Here is a 22,193-nt window from a genome sequence, read left to right on the forward strand (position 1 = left end):
ATCCGGGTGATGGAGACATTCCTGACGCAGAAGCAGCACCGGGAAGGCCTGAGCGGGGAGCGGGAAGGGGGTCATTGAGAATGACTCCTGGGTGTCTCGCTTGGGATCCATGAAACACGGTGACATGTAACCTTAAAGAAGGGACGGCAGGTTCCTATACTTTTGAATGTTCCTAGCCATCCGGCTTGTGAGGAGCTTCAAAGCCAACTCCATCCATGAAGCCAGGGACAGCCCTTGGGGCTGGCTACTCCAGGTAGCAGAAGGGATCAATGGAACTTTTTTTTAAAAAAATATATTTTATTTATTTATTTATTTTTTAAATATATTTTATTGATTTTTTACAGAGTGGAAGAGAGAGGGATAGAAAGTTAGAAACATCGATGAGAGAGAGACATCGATCAGCTGCCTCCTGCACGCCCCCCACTGGGGATGTGCTCGCAACCCAGGTACATGCCCTTGACCGGAATCGAACCTGGGACCCTTCAGTCCGCAGGCCCGACGCTCTATCCACTGAGCCAAACCGGTTAGTGCTCAATGGAACTTTTTTTAGCTTCCACCCATGTGTTTTCCTACAAGAGTTAAGTTCTTGCTTAGACAAAATCTGTGGGCTTTGGTGTGAACTAACGCTGATTTCACCAGGACAGGAACCTATTTCATTCATCTTTGTACCAATGTCCCTACACGGCCTTCCTGATACGCAGGCGCTCAATCTGTTGGATGAATGCCTTCAGGCTTGCAAGGGCAGTCCGCCTACTGGAGCCTGGGTAAGTGTGACTGTGGGCCCAAGGCACCTGGCTTCTTCTTCTTCTTAAAAAAATAAAAATAAAAATATATGTTTATTGATTTCAGAGAGGAAGGGAGAGGGAGAGAGAGATAGAAACATCAATGATGAATCATGGATCATCTGCCTCCTGCCCACCCCCTACTGAGGATCAAGCCTGAAACCCGGGCATGGGCCCTGGGCCAGAATCGAACCCAGGACCCTTCCGTCAGCAGGCTGACGCTCTATCCACGGAGCCCAACCGGCTAAGGCAAGGCACCTGGCTTCTTCGTTGGTGTGTGACCTACATCAGTCATTTCAGTTCTCTGTAATTGGCCTGACGTTCTTTCCAGGGCTCCACGTTCATAGTTCTAGACCTTTTCCATTTAATTTCTTATTCTTCATCCCTTCATATTGGTACATGCTGTTAACACTTCGTTATAACCATGTAACAGCACTCTGTGTTTGCGAAGCCCTAGGCACCATTCTAAGCACTTTACTACCTGCATTAACACATTTGATCCACATAAAACCCTAACGAGGTAGGACCTTTATTACCTATTTCACAGTTGAGAGATAAACTGTCTTCTACACGCTCGCGTAACTCTTAAGTATCAGTGCGCAGGTCGCACACCGGGAGCCTGGGTCCAGAGTCCCAGTTTAACGACCTCAGGGTACTACCTCTAGGTCACCCCAACGGTGACGATGACAGAGGTTACGAACTGCGTTATCGCCGTTTTTATAAATAAGGCAACGGAAGCTTAACGTCTCTAAGGTTACACGGTTAGAAGGTCGCAGAGCCGGCCCCAGCTGGTTTGGCTCAGTGGATCGAGCCTCGGCCTGCCGGTTTGATTCTTGTCGGGGGGCACATGCCCGGGTTGCAGACTCCATCCCCAGGGTGGGGTGTGCGGGAGGCAGCCGATCAATGATTGATTCCCTGTCATCAGGGATGTTTCTCTCTCTCTCCCTTCCTCTCTGAAATCAATAAAAAATATATATTAAAAAAAGAAAGAAAGTGGCAGAGCCAGACCTGAAACCAGGGCTTTCACAAGTTCTGAGTTAAGAGCCTGCTCTCGAGGTGGAGCAGCGGCGGCCCTGGCCCCTGGCTGCTGCGTCAGCGCCTCCACTCTGGCGGGCTGACCTTAGGGAAGTCCCTCAACCTGTGTGTTCCCACCCCTAAGACGAGAATGAGCACCCCCATACCAACCAGCAGGCTCCACCATTAGAGGAGTTGTTGGGTACCACATGCTTACAGGGGGGCCTGGGACACAGGAAGCACTCAATGCGGGGTGTCTGCGCTCACTTTCCAGCCGGGACCAGAGCTACCCGGCAGAAATATAACGTGAGCCCAATAGTAATTGTAAGTTTCCGAGTGGCCACATTTTTTTAAAAAAATATATTTTATTGATATTTTACAGAGAGGAAGGGAGAGGGATAGAGAGTTCGAAACATCGATGAGAGAGAAACATCGATCAGCTGTCTCTTGCACACCTCCCACTGGGGATGTGCCCGCAACCAAGGTACATGCCCTTGACCGGAATCGAACCCGGGACCCTTCAGTCTGCAGGCCCACGCTCTATCCACTGAGCCAAACCGGTTTCCGCCGAGTGGCCACATTTTAAAAAGCAAAAAGACACACGTGAAACCTCTGTGTTCATGCTGACCTATGTCACCCCAATCAACTTAGTATAGATAAAAAAAGCAAAAAGAAACACGAAGTCATTTTAAATACATTTTACTGAATCAAATATGTACAAAATTGTAATTAACTTTGTAATCAATGACCCGGCTTATAGTCATCAATAGGAAAATTATTGAATGCGACGTTTTAGATATTTTTGGTATGAAACGTCGCAAATCTGGTAGGTTTTCTACACGGACGGCACCTATCAGCTCGGACCAGCCACGTCACTCGCGGCGGGTGACAAAGCCGCTCTGGAAAGGCCCCCCCCAGCCACGCCCTCGCCCCCCCCGCCCCCCGCGGGTTCCCTCCGGCGACCAGCTGGCCCGCCCCGCCCCGCCCCGGTGACGTCACAGAGCCCGCGGGCCGGGCGGCCGGGAGACCTAGCCCCGGCCGCGTGCTCCCGGCCGCTCGCGTTCCCCCTGCTCCCGACCCCCAAGTTCTAAGAGAAGCGACGACATCACCCGGGCGCCGGGCGGCGGGCCTGCCGCGGGCCTCCGCGCTAACGGGCGGGTCCGGGGAAGGAAGCAGGCCCCCCGGCGCTCCTCGCCCCCAACCGTCCTGCGCTCGCGCCGCTACTCTCGCAAGGTCGAGGCGGCGGGGCCGGCGCCCATTGGCCCGCCTGGCCGTGCGCCCGCCCCCTCGCCGCGCTCATTGGCCGGATCCGCGGAGCCCGCGGGATAGGCGGCGGCGGCGCCCCTCCTACGCGCTGGCCCTCAAGAGGGCGACGAGGAAGCGGCCGCCTCCCCGCGCCCCGCCCCTCGGGCTCGCTCGCTGGCTCCCGGCGCCTCCCGGCTGCTCCCGGCCCTGTCCAGGCTCCCTCGGCTCCAGCTCCGGTGCGGCGGCGGCGGGTAGGTGCAGCGGCAGGCGCGGCCCGTCGGAGGAGCGGTCTCCTTACCGCCCGGGGGCTGCCCGAGCCGCGCTCCGCGGTCGCCGGGACCCCGCGGGGTCCGCCTGAGGTGGGGCAGGGCGGTGGCCACCCGCCTGCGGGACGCGGGGCGGCCGGCGGGGGGCCCGCGGGCGTGATCTTCCGAGTCTTCCCGGCGGGACGTGGGGGCCCGCGGGGCGGGGCGGGCGGTCGGGCTGAGAGGGCCGCTCGCGGGGTCTGGAGCGGCGGGGCCGCGAGGCGCCTCGGGTTCGGACGGGGCTGAGCCGCGGGAGCGGGGCCGGTGCTGTCGGGGCCTGGGTGGGGCTCGGGGACGATGGAGAACGCGAAGGTCGTCCTGTGAGGACTGGGGGGTCGGCTGAGGTGGGGCCCCCGCGAACCTTGGAGAGGGTGTCTGGTCGGGGGCGGGGGGGGGGGGCGCTGGGAAGCAGGCCCGGCGGGGGCTGTCTCCCCGCGCGGCGGCCCTGACACTGTCTGGGGGGGACTCAGCATGTGTCTGGCCGCGGGGGTGCGAAGCGGCGCCGGCAGTCACGTTGGGGCGGGAGGATGGGGATCGGGGCCCGCAGGGCCGCCGGCCACGTTCCCGGGACCGAGGCTGCGGTTTAGCCCAGGTTTGCCGCCCGGCGCGTCTGGGGTGACATGAGCCCGCGGGGGGCCGCGGGGGGCCGCGCTTCCGTCCAGGGACGTGCACGCGACGACGTGCGTTTGGGAGGAGGCAGTGATTACACGGCGGCTCGCGCGTGGGGCCCAGCCCCGGGTGCAGCGTGCTCCTCGGGGAGACGAGGGTTCCCCAGCTTTCTCCTGGAAACCCCCGTCCTCCTCGCGCCCTCCGCCTCCGGTTACAGCGCCGCTCCCCGGGGCCTCCCGGCTCGCCGTCCCGGCTGCCGGGCTGTGCAGGCTTCTGGCGGTGAGTGCGCGTGTGTCTCCCGCCCACTTCCCCGCCGCCGCGCTTCTGGCAGCGGCCCCTGCTCTTTCCCAGGGATGGTTGTGGCATTGCATCAGGGGATATTTGTGCTCGCAATGTGCTCACTCAGCCCGGGGAGAGGCCGCCGCGCACGCTGCCGAGGGGCGGGGGTGCCGTCTGCGGGGCTGCGGAGGCCGGGGAAGGGCGTGGCGAGGGACTCCAGCTGCTCCCGGCCTGGAGGGTAACCCTGCCCGGCCATCAGCTGAGCGAGATGCAGAGAGCAGCGGCCGCAGCAGCAGCTATTTTTATAGATCGGCCCCCGAGTCCGAGCCGGGCACATGGATTTAGGGTGAACAGTTGTCCTGCGCTCCCGGTGACAGGCCCGGTGTTTGGTGGACAACAGTGGAGTTGCTAAGCGAGGCTGGCTCCCGCGGTGCAGCGGGTCCTGTGCTCTTCTCAGCTCCGTGCGTAGAAGCGGGGCGTCTCTCTGGGGTGGGGTGGGGTGTCTTTTACATGGATGTCCTTGGAGAGTCCACACTCCTTCCTTGCTTTTTAAAAGATCTATTTTTTATTGGTTTCAGAGAGGAAGGGAGAGGGGGAGAGAGAGAAGCATCAATGATGAGAGTCGTTGATGGGCTGCCTCCTGCACGCCCCCTACTGGGGATGGAACCTGAAACCCTGACCTCTCATTGAATCCATGACCTCTCATTGAATCCATGACCTCTTGGTGCATTGGTCACACTCAGCCACTGAGCCACGCCCGCTGGGTGGTGGGGAACTTCTTACCACGCTTTCCCCCTCGGTCTCAGTTGTGTTTTTTAAGTCATCACTTCACATATTTGTCATCCACCATATTCTTGTGTTAAAAGTTCCCACCAATATTAAGATAGGTGGACTAGCTTTAGTCAGAGAGGTGGTTCTTCCTGATCTCAGTATCGTGTTCTTTGATCTGATCTTGTTTCTGGATTTGAGGATCCATCCTTTGGCCCTGAAAACTTTTGCTGTTGACACTTTAACATTTAAAAAAATATATATATTTTTACTCTGCCCAGTGCATGAAAATTCATGCACTGGAGGGGGGACCCTGCCCCCTCTCACAGTCTGGGAGCCCTCAGGGGCAGGAGGCAACCCCGCGATCAGGGTAAGGCAACGCCCCATCACACCTCTGCTGCTGCCATTGCCGGCAGCACAAGCCTCGGGTGGCCCTGGGCGGCTGGGGGGCTGAGGGGAGTGGGGGACTCTGGAGGCAGGCGCGCAGAGCAGCCAGACCCGGCCTTGCCGTGCGCCTGCTGCCCTGGTGGGGCTGAGGGGACTGGGCGCCACCAGCCATCTTGTGGCTGTGGGCACTGCCATCTTTGAGGGCATGGAAGTCAGCATATTCCCTCCTTATTGGCTGTGGGCGCTGCCATCTTTGTGATGGCATGAGTGTCAATTAGCATAATTCCTCTTTATTAGATAGGATTGCCTTCAGAGAGGCAGGGAGAGGGAGAGAGAGAGAGAATCATGGATCGGCTGCCTCTTGCACGCCCCCTACTGGGGATGGAGCCTGCAACCCAGGCTGTGCCCTTGGCCGGAATTGAACCTGGGATCCTGCAGTCCAGAGGCCCATGCTCTATCCACTGAGCCACACTGGCCAGGGTGACACTTTACATTTTTGGCATGGCTTGCCCCTGTCTCCTGCCCCTCCTTCTTAATATTAAGCATGGGCATTCGATATGTAGGTTTTATTTTTCCTTAGGAAGCAAGAAAACATGAAAGGAGCATTCTGACCCAATGGAAGTCATCCTGTTGCTTCATCGGAATTTGTCGGTTTGAAAACGAAACGGAGTACACATCAGTGATTTCACTTGGTCTTTCTAACTGACACCTTTAGGAGCAGGTCACTGCGGACCTCTTGCTGGCAGGGAGTGTGCTGAGAGCAAATAGGGTTAAGAAAGGGGCCGGGCCGGTGTGGCTCAGCAGGTGAGCGTCAACCTATGACCAAGAGGTCACCGTTCCATTCCAGTCGGGGCACGTGCCCGGGCTGTGGGCTGGATCCCCAGTGGGGGCGTGCAGGAGGCAGCCGATCAGTGATTCTCTCTCCTCATTGATGTTTCTCTTTCCCTCTCCCTTCCTCTCTGAAATCAATAAAAATATATTTAAAGAAGGGGGGGAGTAAAGCAAACTGATGTATATATATGAGGGATCTTACTACCTTCCTAGAGCTCTCTAGGTTAACCGCTTTTTTTAAAATCATATTATGAGTGTTTATTCAATACTGCTGGCAGTATGGGAGAGCAGTAGGTTATCCACAAAAATCAGCTCTTCTAGGCTAATCTTTTAACATAGACCTTGTGGTGAAATATTTTGTGTCATTAAAATTTTAAACTTGAAAGTAAACCCACTTATGTGATTCTTTTTTTTCTTTTTTCTTTTTTACATGCCCTTGACCGGAATCGAACCTGGGACCCCTCTGTGATTCTTTATAGATTAAAAAAATTAATCTTACCTTAAAACCCATCTTATTAGTTTGCATATATTTAAATATCTTTTAAAATTTATTTATAAAGTTTCCTTGTTCTTTCTGATATTATCAGGAAAATGCAGTTTTAAAAAACATTTTATTTTGGCCCTAACCGGTTTGGCTCAGTGGATAGAGCGTTGGCCTGTGGACTGAGGGGTCCCAGGTTCGATTCCGGTCAAGGGCATGTGCCTTGGTTGCGCTGATCGATGTTTCTCTCATCGATGTTTCTAACTCTCTATTCCTCTCCCTTCCTCTCTGTAAAAAATCAATAAAATATATTTAAAAAAAAGAAAAAGAAAAAGATGATCACTGTAATTTAAAAAAAATATTTTATTTTGAAATAATTTTAGATTTGCAGAAGTTATAAAGATAATACAGAATTTCCCTATACTCTTCATCTAGCTTTCCTTAATGTTAACATCTTATATAAACATGATACAGTTATCAAAATTAGGAAATCAATATTAGTTTACTATTATTATTATTATTTCTTTAAAGTTAACTTTGTTAGTTTAAGACAGTGTCTGCCTGGTTCACTATAGTGGCTGTTGTTTTGTTTCCTTCATTTATTTGGTAGAAGCTGGAAATGAGTCGCCAAGTGAGGCCCACTCCAGGGGAAGGGGAGGAAGCTCCACTTGCTGAAGGGACGGGTATCAGACAGTTGGTTTGCACACGTTAGGATCTCCCACGGCAGTTAATATTGGAGGCGATTCTGTGGTGCTGTACCAAGGTCTGATCTGTCCTTTACGTGTCCTCACTGACTTGTCTGCAGCAGCCATTACTGCGTCATTCTGGTTGTGATTTCCTAGTTCCCTCATTCTTTCTACGTTTACCATTTGGAATTCTTCTGTAAGGAGGGTTGGTGCCCTTCTCCCATTATTTATTCACCATTTGTTAAATTCAGTGTGGATTCCTGAATTTTGGGGGGGTTTTTGTAATCCAGTACTATAATTTGTTGCTGATATTCTTTCAGCTTTGGCCATTTGGCATCTATGTTCTCTTGACATGTCCCTTTTTTTGGGTGGTGGGGGGAGCACTTTTACTTTTTTAAAAAATATATATATTTTGTTGATTTTTTTTACAGAGAGGAAGGGAGAGGGATAGAGAGTTAGAAACATCGATAAGAGAGAAACATCGATCAGCTGCCTCCTGCACACCCCCTACTGGGGATGTGCCCGCAACCAAGGTACATGCCCTTGACCGGAATCGAACCTGGGACCCTCTGGTCCACAGGCTGACGCTCTACCCACTGAGCAAAACTGGCTAGGGTGGGGGGAGCACTTTTACTTTTTGGTGTTGCAAGATGCTCCAGTCTCATCATGTATTTTTCCTACTCCAGCCCTAGAATCAGCCATTTTCCCAAGGAGCTCTGGTTTATTTTATTGGAGAAAAATATTTAGATGCCAAGATCTGGTTTCTAAATGAGGGGGGTGTACCTGTTGCTACTGGGATATCACTGCTCCTAGGCCCGCTTAGGGAGCAGAGCTAGGACATACATGCATGTACTAGTATAGTTACCCAGGTATACATACTTGTATCTGTTTATTTCTGCCTGTCTCTCCTCCTCCTCCTCCTCCTCCTCCTCCTCCTCCTCCTTCTCCTCCTCCTCCTCCTCCTCCTCTTTCTTCTCCTCTTTCTTCTCTCTCTCTCTCTGTATATGTATATTCTTATATAATAAAAGGGTAATATGCAAATTGACCAAACAGCAGAACGACCAGTTGCTATGATGCGCACTGATCACCAGGGGACAGACCTCAACGCAGGAGCTGCCCCATGGTGGTCAGTGCGCTCCCACAGGGGGAGTGCCACTTAGCTAGAAGCTGGGCTTACGGCTGGCAAGTGCAGTGGTGGTGGCAGGAGCCTCTCCTGCCTCTCCAGCAGCACTAAGGATGTCTGACAGCTGGCTTAGGCCTGCTCCCCGCAAGGAGCAGGCGTAAGCTGTCAGTCAGACATCCCCTGAGGGCTCCCGGACTGGGAGAGGGTGCAGGCCCGGCTGAGGGACTCCCCGCTCCCCCCGAGTGCATGAATTTCGTGCACCGGGCTTCTAGTGTACTAGTATATATATATATATATATATATATATATATATATATATATATATATATATATATATACTAGAGGCCCGATGCACGAAATTCGTGCAAAGAGTAGGCCTCCCCCCAGCTGCCGGCACCAGCTCCCTCTGGCACCCGGGACCCGGGCTTCCCTCTGGCACCTGGGACCCGGGCTTCCCTCTGGCACCCGGGACCCGGGCTTCCCTCTGGCACCCGGGACCCGGCTTCCCTCTGGCACCCGGGACCCAGGCTTCCCTCGCAGCCCTGGCTTCATCCGGAAGGATGTCCAGTCTAATTAGCACATTACGCTTTTATTATTATAGATTATTATTATAAACAAACATAAGTTCGTACTGGTCTCTGTGTCTAACTAGTACCACAGAGTTCATTTATCATTCCCCTCCTTGCTTATTTGTAACTTCTTTCTCTGATCGTGAGAAACGTGGCTCTTACTTATAATGGATTTACCTGGTATATGAGTAAAGTAGGATAATGCAGTTTTAATTGTCACAGAAATTTCCAGAGTATTTTGTAGTTGTTAGCTAATGTAAACTTTACTCCTGCATTGGGTATTTATTACTGTTTTTCGGCTCAAGTGGAGAGGTGAAGTCATTTGCTTTTGGCCAAACAGGAAATGACTATGGCTAGAATTGGCCTCTTCTTATTCCCAGGGCTAAGCTTGATCCCAAGCAAAGCGGTCTCTTCATATCAAATATCTTGGCTAACAAGTCAGCCTTTGTCCCTTCTTGGTGGGATTGCCCCTTTTAATGAAGAAGCTGCTGGTTTTTAGTTTTCAGTGTGTTTTTTTTTTTTTTTTTTAACTTTGGCAGTGTTGTGTGCAAGAATAGTTCCTTTTCTGGACTTCTTCCTTCTTGTGGAATCATGGGATTGGAAGAAATAGTGGAGATAATCCAGTGCAATCACAGTATAAGTGATTCCTCCAGCCTCTGTTCAAGTATTCCCCACGTTTGGGACTTCACAGCTGGTGGCTATCAATGCCAAGTTTGCAAATTTGTCATTTTATTTATTTAAAAAATACGTTTTTTATTAACTTTTAGAGAGAGAGAAGAAGGAGAGGGAGAGAAAGAGAAACATTGATGTGAGAGCGAAACATCGATCTGCTGCCTCCTGCATGCCCCCCACAGGGGACCAAGCCTGCAACCTGGGCATGTGCCCCACTGGAATCCGGAATCGAACAGCAAACTCGCAGTGCACTGGGCAACACCCAGCCAGCTGGACCACACGGGCCAGGGCGCAGACGTCGTTCTAGAAAGACTTCCCCGATGATGACCTCCCACCTGCCTCCCTGCAGTTCTTCTTCGCTGGTTCTAGTTTGCTGTCAACAACATTCCCTGTAGCTCCAGTCTCCACTTGACAGCTATTCAACGACAGTTACTCTGTCCCACTTAAGTTTTGTCTTTTCCAGACTAAACAGTTCTTTCCTTGCAGCCACCTCTTGTGAAATGTCCTCTCTGACCCTCTTTCCGTGTTGGGCACCATGCTGCAGACACGCTGCAGTTTGTCAGGAGGGTCTGATTCAGACGCTGGAGGAGGCGTTGGAAGTGAAGGGATGAAGGAAGCCAAAGGGTCCCTGCCCTTGGGGAGTTTGCCACTCACCTTCTGGCAGGGCTGCTTTGGAAGAACTCGGGGTCTCTCCTTCCTCTGCCCTTTCCACGTAGTTATACTTGTCCTCGGACTAAGCTCCCCTCTCGGACCCTTTCTCCAGAACTGATATTAACCCAGGTCTTCGTTTTTAGTTGGCTGGCTTTGCTTCTTTTTATTTTTTAATTTGCTTTCAGAACCTGCGTGGTTGATTTCTTTGTGTTCTTACTTTCTTGCTCTCTGTTGTTCCAAAGGTATTTTTGGAACCCTAATTCTATTACCATGTACCGTTGTTATCCTCCCCATGCCTATAATTTTGATACGTTCTTTCCATATTTTTACTTGAACAGGCTAAGGAAATACCTAGAGAGTGCCAAAAAAAAAATCTTAGTATGCAATGAGAGACAAAACTTCATGCCTTATTTTCTTCTTTCTTCTGACTTGTATGACTTCAGTAGTTCCAGGAGATCTTGGTTCTGATTTTCTGCTATAGTTTGCATGCCAAATTGTAATTACTAGTAAAATGTTTTATATCTTACTACTCTGAAGGCCCAACTAGTTTTTTCTAATGGTAGTTATTGATTATTGGTTGAAGTTAGGTTATAGGATTCTTTATCATGACCACGTATAGGTTCTGACATAAATTATTCACATGTGAAGTAGCTATAGCTTTTGTCTCACTATTCCGCACCCCCACATGTTGAGACTGCTGTGGAAAATGTAAAGCTTTTCTATTCTAAAGAAGGAAAAATGGAAAAAATTAGGGGAGATTGGGGATGGGTGATAGTGGGAGTGGAGAATAGAGACTTTCAGAACAAAGTTGCTTCCTACAGAGACTCCTCTGAGTTTTATTTTTGTTAAGTTGTCTGAAATCCTCAGTCAGATGTTCATTTGAGTTAATTCATTTTCTCTTTTAGGCACAGAAAGACATTGGGAGGATTCAAGATAGCTCAGTCATTTTCATGTAGGTAGAACACGCTTATTGAGTATAATTGATTGGAATAATTTTTATTGGGGAGTAGTTGTGTGACAGGTAAGTGATTTCTGAGTTTAGAGAGAACTGGGGAAGGGAGGGAGGGAGGGAGCAAGGGACAAGGCCGGCTTACATCCTTACTTCCCTTAGGGTCAGCTCAGATGCCCCCTTTAGGAAGACGGTGTGACTAGTTTCTGCCCTTGTCTGGGTGAAGTAGTACTTGTTGGTATTTTCACCAGTGTGTGTGTGTGTGTGTGTGTGTGTGTGTGTGTGTCTTTTGAGTAGATGTCATTTCATATACTTAAAAAATGAAGATAATTCACATACAGTAGAATTCGTTACTTTATTTTATTATTTTAAATATATTTTTTATTGATTTCAGAGTGGGGGGAGAGGGGGGGGAGAGAGAGAGAGAGAGAGAGAGAGAGAGAGAGAGAGAGAAAAACATCAATGATGAGAGAGAGTATTTGATCGGCTGCCTCCTGCACACCCCTCACTGGGGATCGAGCGCACAACCCCCGGCATGTACCCTGACCTGGAATCGAACCATGACCTCATGGTTCACAGGTCAATGCTCAACCACTACGCCACGCTGTCCAGGCTAGAATTCGCCATTTTAAAGCAAATAAGTCATTGTGGGTTTTGGTATTTTTACAGTATTTTGCAGCCGTCACCACCATCTAATTCCAGAGCATCGTCATCATCCCCCAAAGAAATCCCAAACCCGCTAGCAGGCACTTCTCATTCCTTCCCACTCTCCCAGCGTCTGGCAGCAACCACTACTCTGCTTTTTGTCTGTGGATTTGCCTGTTCTGAACTCATCTTTACTGGAATCTTACAGTAGATAGCCTTTTGTATCCGGCTTTTTTCACTCAGAAATATTCCAAGTTCATCCATGTGTAGCATGCATGTATCAGTACTTCATTCCTTTTCATGGTTGAATATACTCCGTTGGCGGGTCACCACATTTTAAAAGTTCTTTCATCAGTGGGTTGTTTCCACTTTTTAGCTGTCGGTATTACAAAAGGCCTGTGGCCCTAACGCCGTAACCACCAAAGACCGTGCAGGTGGGCGGGGCTTCTAGTTATTTCACGCGCTGGGCTTCTAGTTATGAATAATGCTGCTGTGAACATTTTATACGAGTTTTGTGTGGATATTTCTCTTGGGTATATACCTAGGCTTGGAATTACTGGGTCATATGGTAACTCTAACTTTTTGAGGAACTTCCGGACTTTTCCAAAGTGGCCACATTATTTTATGTTCCCATTAGCAGAATATGATAGCTCCAGTTTTTTTTGGGGGGTGGATCTGGTTACCTCACAATTTCTTTTCTATTTTTTTAATTATTTTTTTATTTTATTATTTTTATACATATGTATCCTTATTCCCCCATTTCCCCCCACCCCCCAAGCTCCAGTTTTTCCTAAATTTTTTTACTTTTTGATTTTAGAGAGGGAGAAGGACAGAGAAACATTGATTTGTTACTCCCCTTATTTATGCATTTATTGGTTGCTTCTTGTATATGCCCTGATGGGGATCGAACCCACAACAATGGCCTGTTGGGACAGTACCCTAGCCAACTGAACTACCCTGCCAGGACCAGTGGGGTTTTTCTTTGTCTGCACTCCTGGGCATTTCTGGGTTGCCAGACTTGTCACCTCCAATTTTCAGGTACATAAGGCAAAAAGAAAACCACGGGAACTCGTCACTGCGTTGTTCCTCCCTCCCAAAGCCTGGGCTTGCCCTCCTCGTCCTCCTGCCGTCCAGAGCTTTGAGTTTGTTTTAGATACAACGAGAGGCCCAGCGCGTGTGAAATCGTGCGCGAGGAGCTCGCTTCCGCTTGCCTCAGCCGGCCGCTCTGCCCGTCTCCACTTGTGCCCCCTGTGCTACGCATAGCTCTCCGCCGAGCCCCACCCCGCTGCTGCTCACGGCCCGTGGGGAGGGACCGAGAGGTGCTCAGTGCACCTCCTGGTGACGGGTCATTTGGTCGTTGGGTCCTTACGGTGGGCGGTATGGTGTTACATAACGGCCACGGGCCTTTTATAGTATGGATGTCCAGGGCTTTTAGTTGTACGAGTGGGAGGAGTAGGGAAAAGTAGTTCTTCATCTTCCCAGGAGCAGAAGAGTCTACAGAGTTTTTTAAATGACATTTATTTTTCTATTTATAAGAATATAGATTTGCCGAAACCGGTTTGGCTCAGTGGATAGAGCGTCGGCCTGCGGACTGAAGGGTCCCGGGTTCGATTCCGGTCAAGGGCATGTACCTTGGTTGCGGGCACATCCCCAGTGGGGGGTGTACAGGAGGCAGCTGATCGATGTTTCTCTCTCATCGATGTTTCTAACTCTCTGTCCCTCTCCCTTCCTCTCTGTAAAAAATCAATAAAATATATATTTTTAAAAAAAGAATATAGATTTAATGTAGAAAATTTAGAAAACACCAAAGCTATAAAAGAGAATAACACTTTAATATATATTTTTCTACTGTTTACGAATCGTTTATGCTATTGGTGAACTTTCCATTTCACTGTAGTATAAGCATGATTCCTTGTCAATAAACACGTATAATACTGTTTTTTGTGTGGTATCAATTAGGAGGTGCTGTGTGCGTCCAGAAGATCATTGGTGTGTGTTCCTCCCTAGTTTAAGTTCCGGAAAGAGACTTCCTATACACATAAAGGCTACTCTGTTTCACATGAATCTCAGTGTTCAGCGATTGCTTTTTCACTAAAGGGAGTCTGAAGTAATCCAGATTTAGCCATTAGTTTCAGAAACTCTGGGTGTTTGGGTAGGTATTTAGATTTTGAAATTGAAAAATAAAAGTATCTACGTGTCTTTACAAGTGCTAGTGTGATTAAAGTTCTGTTCATATTGTCATAGTACCAGAGGTCATATATTTTTCTGAAGAAAATCGGAGATAATGATGGCTTTCTTGTTTTTCCTTGGAGGGAATAGGAGATGCTCGCAGTGTGTGTTTCAGCGAACCCTAGCATTAGTTTTCTGCTGGAATTTGCGAAACATAAGCTAAGATGACTTAAACCTTTTTCTTTTTTAAAATATATTTTTTATTGATTTCAGAAAGGAAGGGAGAGGGAGGGAGAGAGATAGAAACATCAGTGATAAGAGAGAATCACTGATTGGCTGCCTCCTGCATGCCCCCCACTGGGGATGGAGCCCGCAACCCGGGCATGTGCCCTGACAGGGAATCTAACTATGACCTCCTGGTTCAGAGGTCCACGCTCAACCACAGATCCACGCTCAACCACTGAGCCACATCGGCAGGGCAGATCTCTTTCCATAGTACAACTTTTTCTGATCGCTGTGTAATACACTTCCACATGTTCAGATTTATTGGGAAGTTTAGATTTCATAGATTGGGGTTTTTAGTATTCGTGATCCAGATTCACGTAACAGGTCTAGTTAAAAACTAATACTCAGATTTTCCTCCACGTTGTGAAATATTTTCCTTTGTGTGATGGGAGTAGCTGCAGTGTGAGTCACATCAAAACCAGTCCAGTAGTCCCCCCTCACCTGCAGTTTTGCTTTCCGTGGTTGCAGACACTTGAGGTCCACCGTGGCTTGAAAATGTTAAATGGAAAATTCCACCTCTTTATCTCATCACGTACGCAGTGTATCATCTCATATCATCACAAGAAGGATGAATACAGTACAAGATATGACTTTTATTACAGAATATTGTTATAATTGTTCCATTTTATTAGTTATTGTTGTTAATTTCTTACTGTGCCTAATTTATAAATTAAACTTTATTGCATGTATGTATTGGATAAAACAGTATATATATATATATATATATATATATATATATATATATATATATATATATATAGGATTCAGTGCCATGCACAGTTTCAGGCATCCACTGGGGGTCTTGGAACGTGTCCCTCATGGACAAGGGGAACTACTGTAATTATAAAATCACTTTGCAAATGAGCATAGATGTGGAAGTATATAATATCTGGAATTGTTTTAGTTTCTGTTTCTTTTTTATTATTTACTTATTTTTTAAAACATTTTTATTGATTTCAGAGAGGAAGAGAGAGCTAGAAACATCAATGATGAGAAAGAATCATTGATTGGCTGCCTCCTGCACGCCCCCGATTGGGGATCAAGCCTGCAACCCAGGCATGTGCCCTTGACCGGAACTGAACCCGGGACTCTTCAGTCTGTAGGCTGGCGCTTTATCCACTGAGCCACACCGGCTAGGGCTTTTTTAAAATAGAATTTTATTGATTTCAAAGAGGAAGGGAGAGGGAGAGAGAGATAGAAACATCAGTGATGAGAGAGAATAATTGATCGGCTGCCTCCTGCACGCCCTGCCAGGGGACCACCCGAAACCTGGGCATGTGCCCTGACTGGAATCGAACTGTGGCCTCCTGGTTCATAGGTCGACGCTCAACCACTGAGCCACACCTGCTGGGCAGTTTCTGTTTCGTGAAACGTGAATATGCATATGTCTTAATTTGTTTAGGAAGCTATTCTTTCAACTTAACATGGAATCGTTAATTAAACATGAAAGTAAGGTTGTTAGTGATCATATTTTAAAAACTTAATAATTATATTTATTTACTTTTTTTTTGCAAAAGTGATAAATAATGCTATAAAAATTAAGTTTAGGAAAATTGGAAACAGTTTACCAGCTTACCAGTTTCCATATACTTTCACCAGCAGCTGACCATTGAGAAGTGCCAGCAAGGTCTGTTTCCCTGTGCCAGTCTCCGCAGCTTGTGGTTTGGGATGTTTGTCACTGTCAGGCACTTGAGCCCAGGTGCCCCAGACCAGCCTCATTGGATTACCTGAGGGCCTTTTGAATAGTTTGGCTTCCTGCCTTTGATTTCTAATTCGTTAGATCTGAGTGGGATCCAGAATCAGAATTTTTTTTTTTTTTACACTTGTTACCTGGGAGACTGTAATTCAGAATCAGAATTTTTTAACAGCTTTATTGAGATACTAGGGGCCCAGTGCACAAATTTGTGCACTTTGAAAGGAACTGTGGGCTGCAAGGCTGTGGTAGGCACAAGTGCAGGTCTCAGCCCATCCTCTGCGGCCCCGCCCAGCCCCTCCAACCGCCCCCCCCCCCGTCCCCTGTGTGCCGGCACCCCGCTCCCGCCACCACCTCTCCCACACGCTGATGGCGCCGCCCTGCTCGCACCTGCTGACGGCGCGGAGCAATTGGGGCCAGCACCAGCAGTGAGTGCGAGCAGGGCTGGTGCCATCAGCGGGTGTGAGTGGCGGCTCCGGCGCCAGCTGCAGGTGCAAGCGGGGTCAGCACAGCAGAGGGTGTGAGCAGTGGCTCCGGCGCTGGCAGCGGGTGCGAGAGGCAGTTGCAGGCCCTGATCGCCCCTCAGGAGCAGGGGCATGTGGAGAAGCCCTGAGGGGTGATTGGGGCCAGCAGTCGCACTTGCACCCATTGACAGTGCAGAGTGATCAGGGCCAGCGCTGGGCGCCTGCAGCGGGTGTGAGCACCGGGTGGGACCGCGGCGCATGGGAGCAAAGTATTTTCAGTAACCACCAGAGGCTCACCCCGATGACAGCGACGGGCGCCCCTCCTTGGTCGGCTGCCCCCGCTCACCTGCTCCACCATCCCGCCTGGCCGACGCCTCCCCCGGTGGTCAGCCCACGTCATAGGACCGGTTGTTTGCTTGTTCCGGTTCCGCCATTCGGCCTGTTTGCATATTAGCCTTTTATTATGTAAGGTAATTCACATACTGTACAGCTCACACAGTTAAAGTGGGTATTTCCATGGTTTTTAGTATTTTCGGAGTCATGCATTCATTACCACAATCAACTTTAGAACATTTTTAATAGACCCCCCCAAAACCCTCACTCAGCCATCACCCCCTTATTTATCCCCTATCACTCACTCCCAATCCCCCCACCCCTACCTCCCAGCCTAGGCAAGCACTAATCTACTTCCTGTCTGTAGGTTTGCCTATTCTGGAATCATACAGTAAGTGGTCTTTTGTGACTCACTTCTTTACTTAGCATAATGTTTTCAAGGTTCATCCGTGTTCTAGCATGTATCAGTACTTCATTCCTTTTTATGGGCACATCATGTTCTGTTGCAGGGGTGGGACCTTTCTCCTGCCCAGGGCCATGTGGGTATTTATAACATCATTCACGGGCCATGCAAATTTATCAACTTAAAAATTAGCCTGCTCTGTTTGGTCAAACACTTAATGAACTCACCCTAATACCTTGGTAGGCCCAGACCAAATGATGTCACAGCCCTTATATGGCCCGCGGGCCGGACGTTCCCCATATATGAATAAATAGTGACATACTGTAGTACAAGCATGTCAGACTCGCAGTTGGTAGGCCACATGCCTCGTAAACGAGTTTGACATGCTTGCTGTAGTATATCAAAACCAGGAAATTGACACTGGTACATTACTGTTAACTGGACAACAGATCTTATTCAGTTTTCACTATATTTCTATTACTTAAAAAAATATTTTTATTGATTTCAGAGAGGAAGGGAGAGGGAGAGAGAAATAGAAACATCAATGATGAGAGAGAATCATTGATTGGCTGCCTCCTGCATGCCCCTACTGGGGATCGAGCCCACAACCCGGGCATGTGCCCTTGGCTGGAATTGAACCTGGGACCCTTCAGTCCACAGGCCGACCTCTACTCGCTGAGCCAAACCGGCCAGGGCATGTTTTCACTATATATATATATATTTTTTTTTAAAAATATATTTTATTGATTTTTTACAGAGAGGAAGAGAGAGGGACAGAAAGTTAGAAACATCGATGAGAGACATCGATCAGCTGCCTCCTGCACGCCCCCTACTGAGGGTGTGCCCACAACCCAGGTACATGCCCTTGACCGGAATCGAACCCGGGACCTTTCAGTCCGCAGGCTGACGCTCTATCTACTGAGCCAAACCGGTTTTTGGCTGTTTTCACTATATTTTTAACCTGTATTCATCCCTCTGTGTTCGGTTCTTACAAACCCCTTTCCTCATCTGTCCTTGTCCTGGCAGCCTCTAATTTGTTCTCTGTCTTTAGAGTTTTGTCATTTTGACAGAGCCATAAAATTGGAATCATACAATATGGGACCTTTTGAGATTGGCTTTTCCCCTTGTGGCTCATTCGAGTTGTTTTGTATATCAATAGTTCGTTCCTTTTTATAGCTACGTGTGGATGTTGTATGTGTAGTCTTACATTGTTGAAAGCCATTTGGCTTGGTTCATATTTTGTTGTTATGAATAAAGAGCTATGAGCATTTGTGTATAGATTTTTTAATTTTCTTTCGGATAAATACCTAAGAGTGAATACTGGGACGTATGATAAGTGTATATTTATTTATTTTTTTAAATATATTTTTACTGATTTCAGAGAGGAAGGGAGAATGAGAGGGAGATAGAAAGCTCGATGAGAGAGAATGATTCATTGGCTGCCTCTTGCACGAGGATCCCCACCCGTGCATGTGTCCCTACCCGGAATCGAACCTCAACTTCCTGGTTCAGAGGTTGATGCTCAACCACTGAGCCATATCGGCTGGGCATGTGTGTTTATTTTTTAAAGAAACTGTCAAACTCTTTCCTAGTTGGCTGTGCCCATTAACAGCCCCACCAGTGTATAATAGAGATCCAATTTCTCTGCATCCTCACTGGCATTTGATACTGTCACTGTTTTTTATTTTAGGTATTCTAATAGATGTGCCCTTATTTTTTATAGTTCCTAAAATAAAAAGAGCAGACAGCTCATTAAATAAAAACTTCACATACCTTGCCCTAATCGCTTTGGCTCAGTGGATAGAACGTCGGCCTGTGGACTGAAGGGTCCCAGGTTCGATTCCAGTCAAGGGCATGTGCCTTGGTTGCGGGCACATCCCCAGTAGGAGTTGTGCAGGAGGCAGCTGATCGATGTTTCTCCCTCATTGATGTTTCTAGCTCTCTATCCCTCTCCCTGCTTCTCTGTAAAAAAATCAATAAAATATATTTTTAAAAACACAACTTCACATGCCTTAAATTTATAATTTTGTACTTTGTTTTGTACTTTCTGTACTTGCATTTAAATTTTCAATGTTTTATTGAATGTGTGTACACTAAGGCTTTTTCCTATATGGGTGTATATTATATCACATTGCTTTTAAATTTGTTTTTTTCTTACCCACTGTGCTTTATCCTGAATCAAATTTTTTTCCGGGGTATAAATTTTGCACTTCTTTTGTTAAATTTATTTCTAAGTATTCTTTTGTAAGTGAAATTGCATTCTTAATTTCATTTTTTAAAAAGTTTTAATTGATTGAGAGAGAGAGGCAGGGAGAAGGATAGAGAGAGGAACATCACCGATAGGCTGCCTCTTGCCCAGCCCCCACTGGGGATCGAGCCCGCAGCCTTGGCATGTGAACGGAGGAATCAAACCGGGGACTGGGCATTAATTTCATTTTTAGATTATTAATTTGCAAGTGTTTTGTGCTCTTTTAATATTGAGTTTGTTGAATTGAAAACTTTCCTGAATCCAGGATCTTCTTACTGGCTTGTTATTACAAGGAATGGAGGCTTGTGTCGCAGGGTGCTCTGACAGAGACTTGGTTCCAGCATTGGCTTTCAGGCCGTTGTGGTCACACTTCGCGCTATTAGCGATCATGTTTTTGTTTTTTTTAAAATATATTTTATTGATTTTTCACAGAGAGGAAGGGAGAGGGGGAGAGAGTCAGAAACATCGATGAGAGAGAAACATCAATCAGCTGCCTCCCGCACACCCCCCACTGGGGATGCGCCCGCAACCAAGGTACATGTCCTTGACCGGAATCGAACCCGGGACCCTTGAGTCTGCAGGCCGACGCTCCATCCACTGAGCCAAACCTGTCAGGACTAGCGATCACTTTTTAGGCCACTTGTGCTTAGGCGTTCCAAACTGGTGACTGCATGTGCTACTTGGATGGTCAGTGTGACTGGTTTTCAAAAGCCCTTTCAGTTATAAAGCAAAGGACTTGCAACAAAAATGCCTTTCATTCATATCATTCTTTTGTTTTCTTGGTGGGAAGAGCCAGAAGAGCCAGTTGAGAGGAACAGTTAGATTTTCAAGGTTTTCCAAATTGCATTAGAGGAAGTCTATAAAAGGATTGTTGAGCCGGCTTTCAGATGAAAAACCAACCTATTAGCAAGGCAGGAACCTCTGCAGATACTTGGTTAACCTGTAGTTTCCTAGAAGAAGAGTTGAAACCCTGACTGTTGAGACTAAATCTTAAGTCATCTACTGTAGGTATCTTTATGGTAAGTACTAGAGGCCCGATGCACGAAGATTCGTGCAAGAATGGGCTGCCGGCACCGCCTTCGCTCCGGCCCGGAGCCGCCTTTCCGCCTTCCCACGCTGTCCAGAGGCCCGGAGCAGCTGGGGGGGTGCAGAACGCCTGCATCGTTGCCATGGCGATGACGCAAGCGTCCCGCCCCGCCCCTGGCTGCTCGGTGCCTGGGCATGCAAATTAACCCACTATCTTTGTTGGGTTAATTTGCATACTCACCCCTGATTGGCTGGTGGGCGTCACAAAGGTACGGTCAATTTGCATCTTACTCTTTTATTTGTGTAGATAGTTTTAGCATCTATATCAGAACCAGTTGGACTTCTTTGAAATGCAGATTCCTGGGCCTACACCCGGATTTATCAAACCAAATTCTGGGAAAAGAACTTAGTATTGTATTTCATTCCTCATCCAAGGATATATTTTTATTGATTTGAGAGAGAGAGAGAGAGAGAGAGACATCAATGTGAGAGAGAAACATGGATCGTTGTTTCCCTGACTGGTAGTAGAACCCACAACCTTTTTGGTGTATGGTTCGACTCCAGTCAACTGAACCACCTGCCAGGGCTGAAATGTATTTTAAACCATCTTCCCAGGGGACTTTCACACTAAAGTTTGAGAACAGCTTTTACTTTTGTACTTCCTTCTCTTAGGAGATGGTTTCTACTAGAATTGAAAATTTCAAGTTGTAGGTCACAGGCAATCCTTAAGAAAAACAAAAAGCAGGAACAGAAGATACCAATACATTTTTACATACAAACTCCTATTTCACTTACATGTGAATGTGTGTGTAAGTAAATTTGTGTGAATAAAATGAATATTTCCCCTAGGGGTTGTGATCACAGAGAAAAACTGAAGACCTCAAGTAGAAAAATGTGCGGCGCATTTTACTTTACATTATTTGTATCTGCCATGTCCCTGGAACTGGGCTTGGTGCTGGTGAACACCCACAGGTCACGGAAAACCCTGTTCTTGAGCTCGCAGTGTACGAAGGGGAATAGGCACGTCATAGTAGTTCGTCAGCCGCGTACTAGAAGCTCTGCAAGTCATGAGGCTTCACAGAGAAGGAGATCGTGGAGGGGGCCTTGGAAAGGTGGAATAGAAAAACGGCATTTTACACCAATGGACACAGCACTGGGGGGGTGGGATGAGGGCATGCGACGGGGTAGGTTAGGCTGGGGGAAGGTCAGTGGGGGAAAAAAGAGATCTATGTACTACTATATGTAATACTTTAAACAATAAAAAAAAGAAAAAAATGGCATTTTAGTTATTAAGTGAGAAAAATTATTTTTGGATTGAAGAGGAAGACCTGACATAAATTATTCCTGATTCAGGGTATGGATGTACTCATCCACTCATTCACTTGTTTGGGTTTTTTCTTTGTTTCCTCAATCTCTCCCCCCACCCCCTCTTCATGTTACACTGTCTGATGTAGTCCTGAGGGCATGGGGTCTGGGCAGTGGTCAGGGGATGAAGGGAGGTGCTAGGGCTTTGTAACAGCTTTCCTCTTCCTGGGACACTCCTCACTGTCCTCAGAGCTTTGTGCTAGAGTTTGTT

General features: G+C 47.9%; 1 protein-coding gene across 2 annotated transcripts in view; it reads left to right on the forward strand.

The window, feature by feature from the left end:
* Window positions 1-3,161: 3,161 nt before the first annotated feature.
* The window catches only part of MAP4 (microtubule associated protein 4), a 120,256-nt gene continuing 101,224 nt past the window's right edge, over window positions 3,162-22,193 (forward strand). The window contains exon 1 of one of the 2 annotated variants that reach the window (XM_080676131.1): window positions 3,162-3,292. The gene's annotated coding sequence lies outside the window, so the exon portion shown is untranslated. Of the gene's footprint in view, window positions 3,401-22,193 lie in introns of both variants that reach the window. The other variant, XM_080676135.1, reaches the window with a different exon arrangement.

The sequence above is a fragment of the Plecotus auritus genome (assembly GCF_963455305.1).
Source record: "Plecotus auritus genome assembly, chromosome: 6".
NCBI classification, from domain to species: Eukaryota; Metazoa; Chordata; class Mammalia; order Chiroptera; family Vespertilionidae; genus Plecotus; species Plecotus auritus.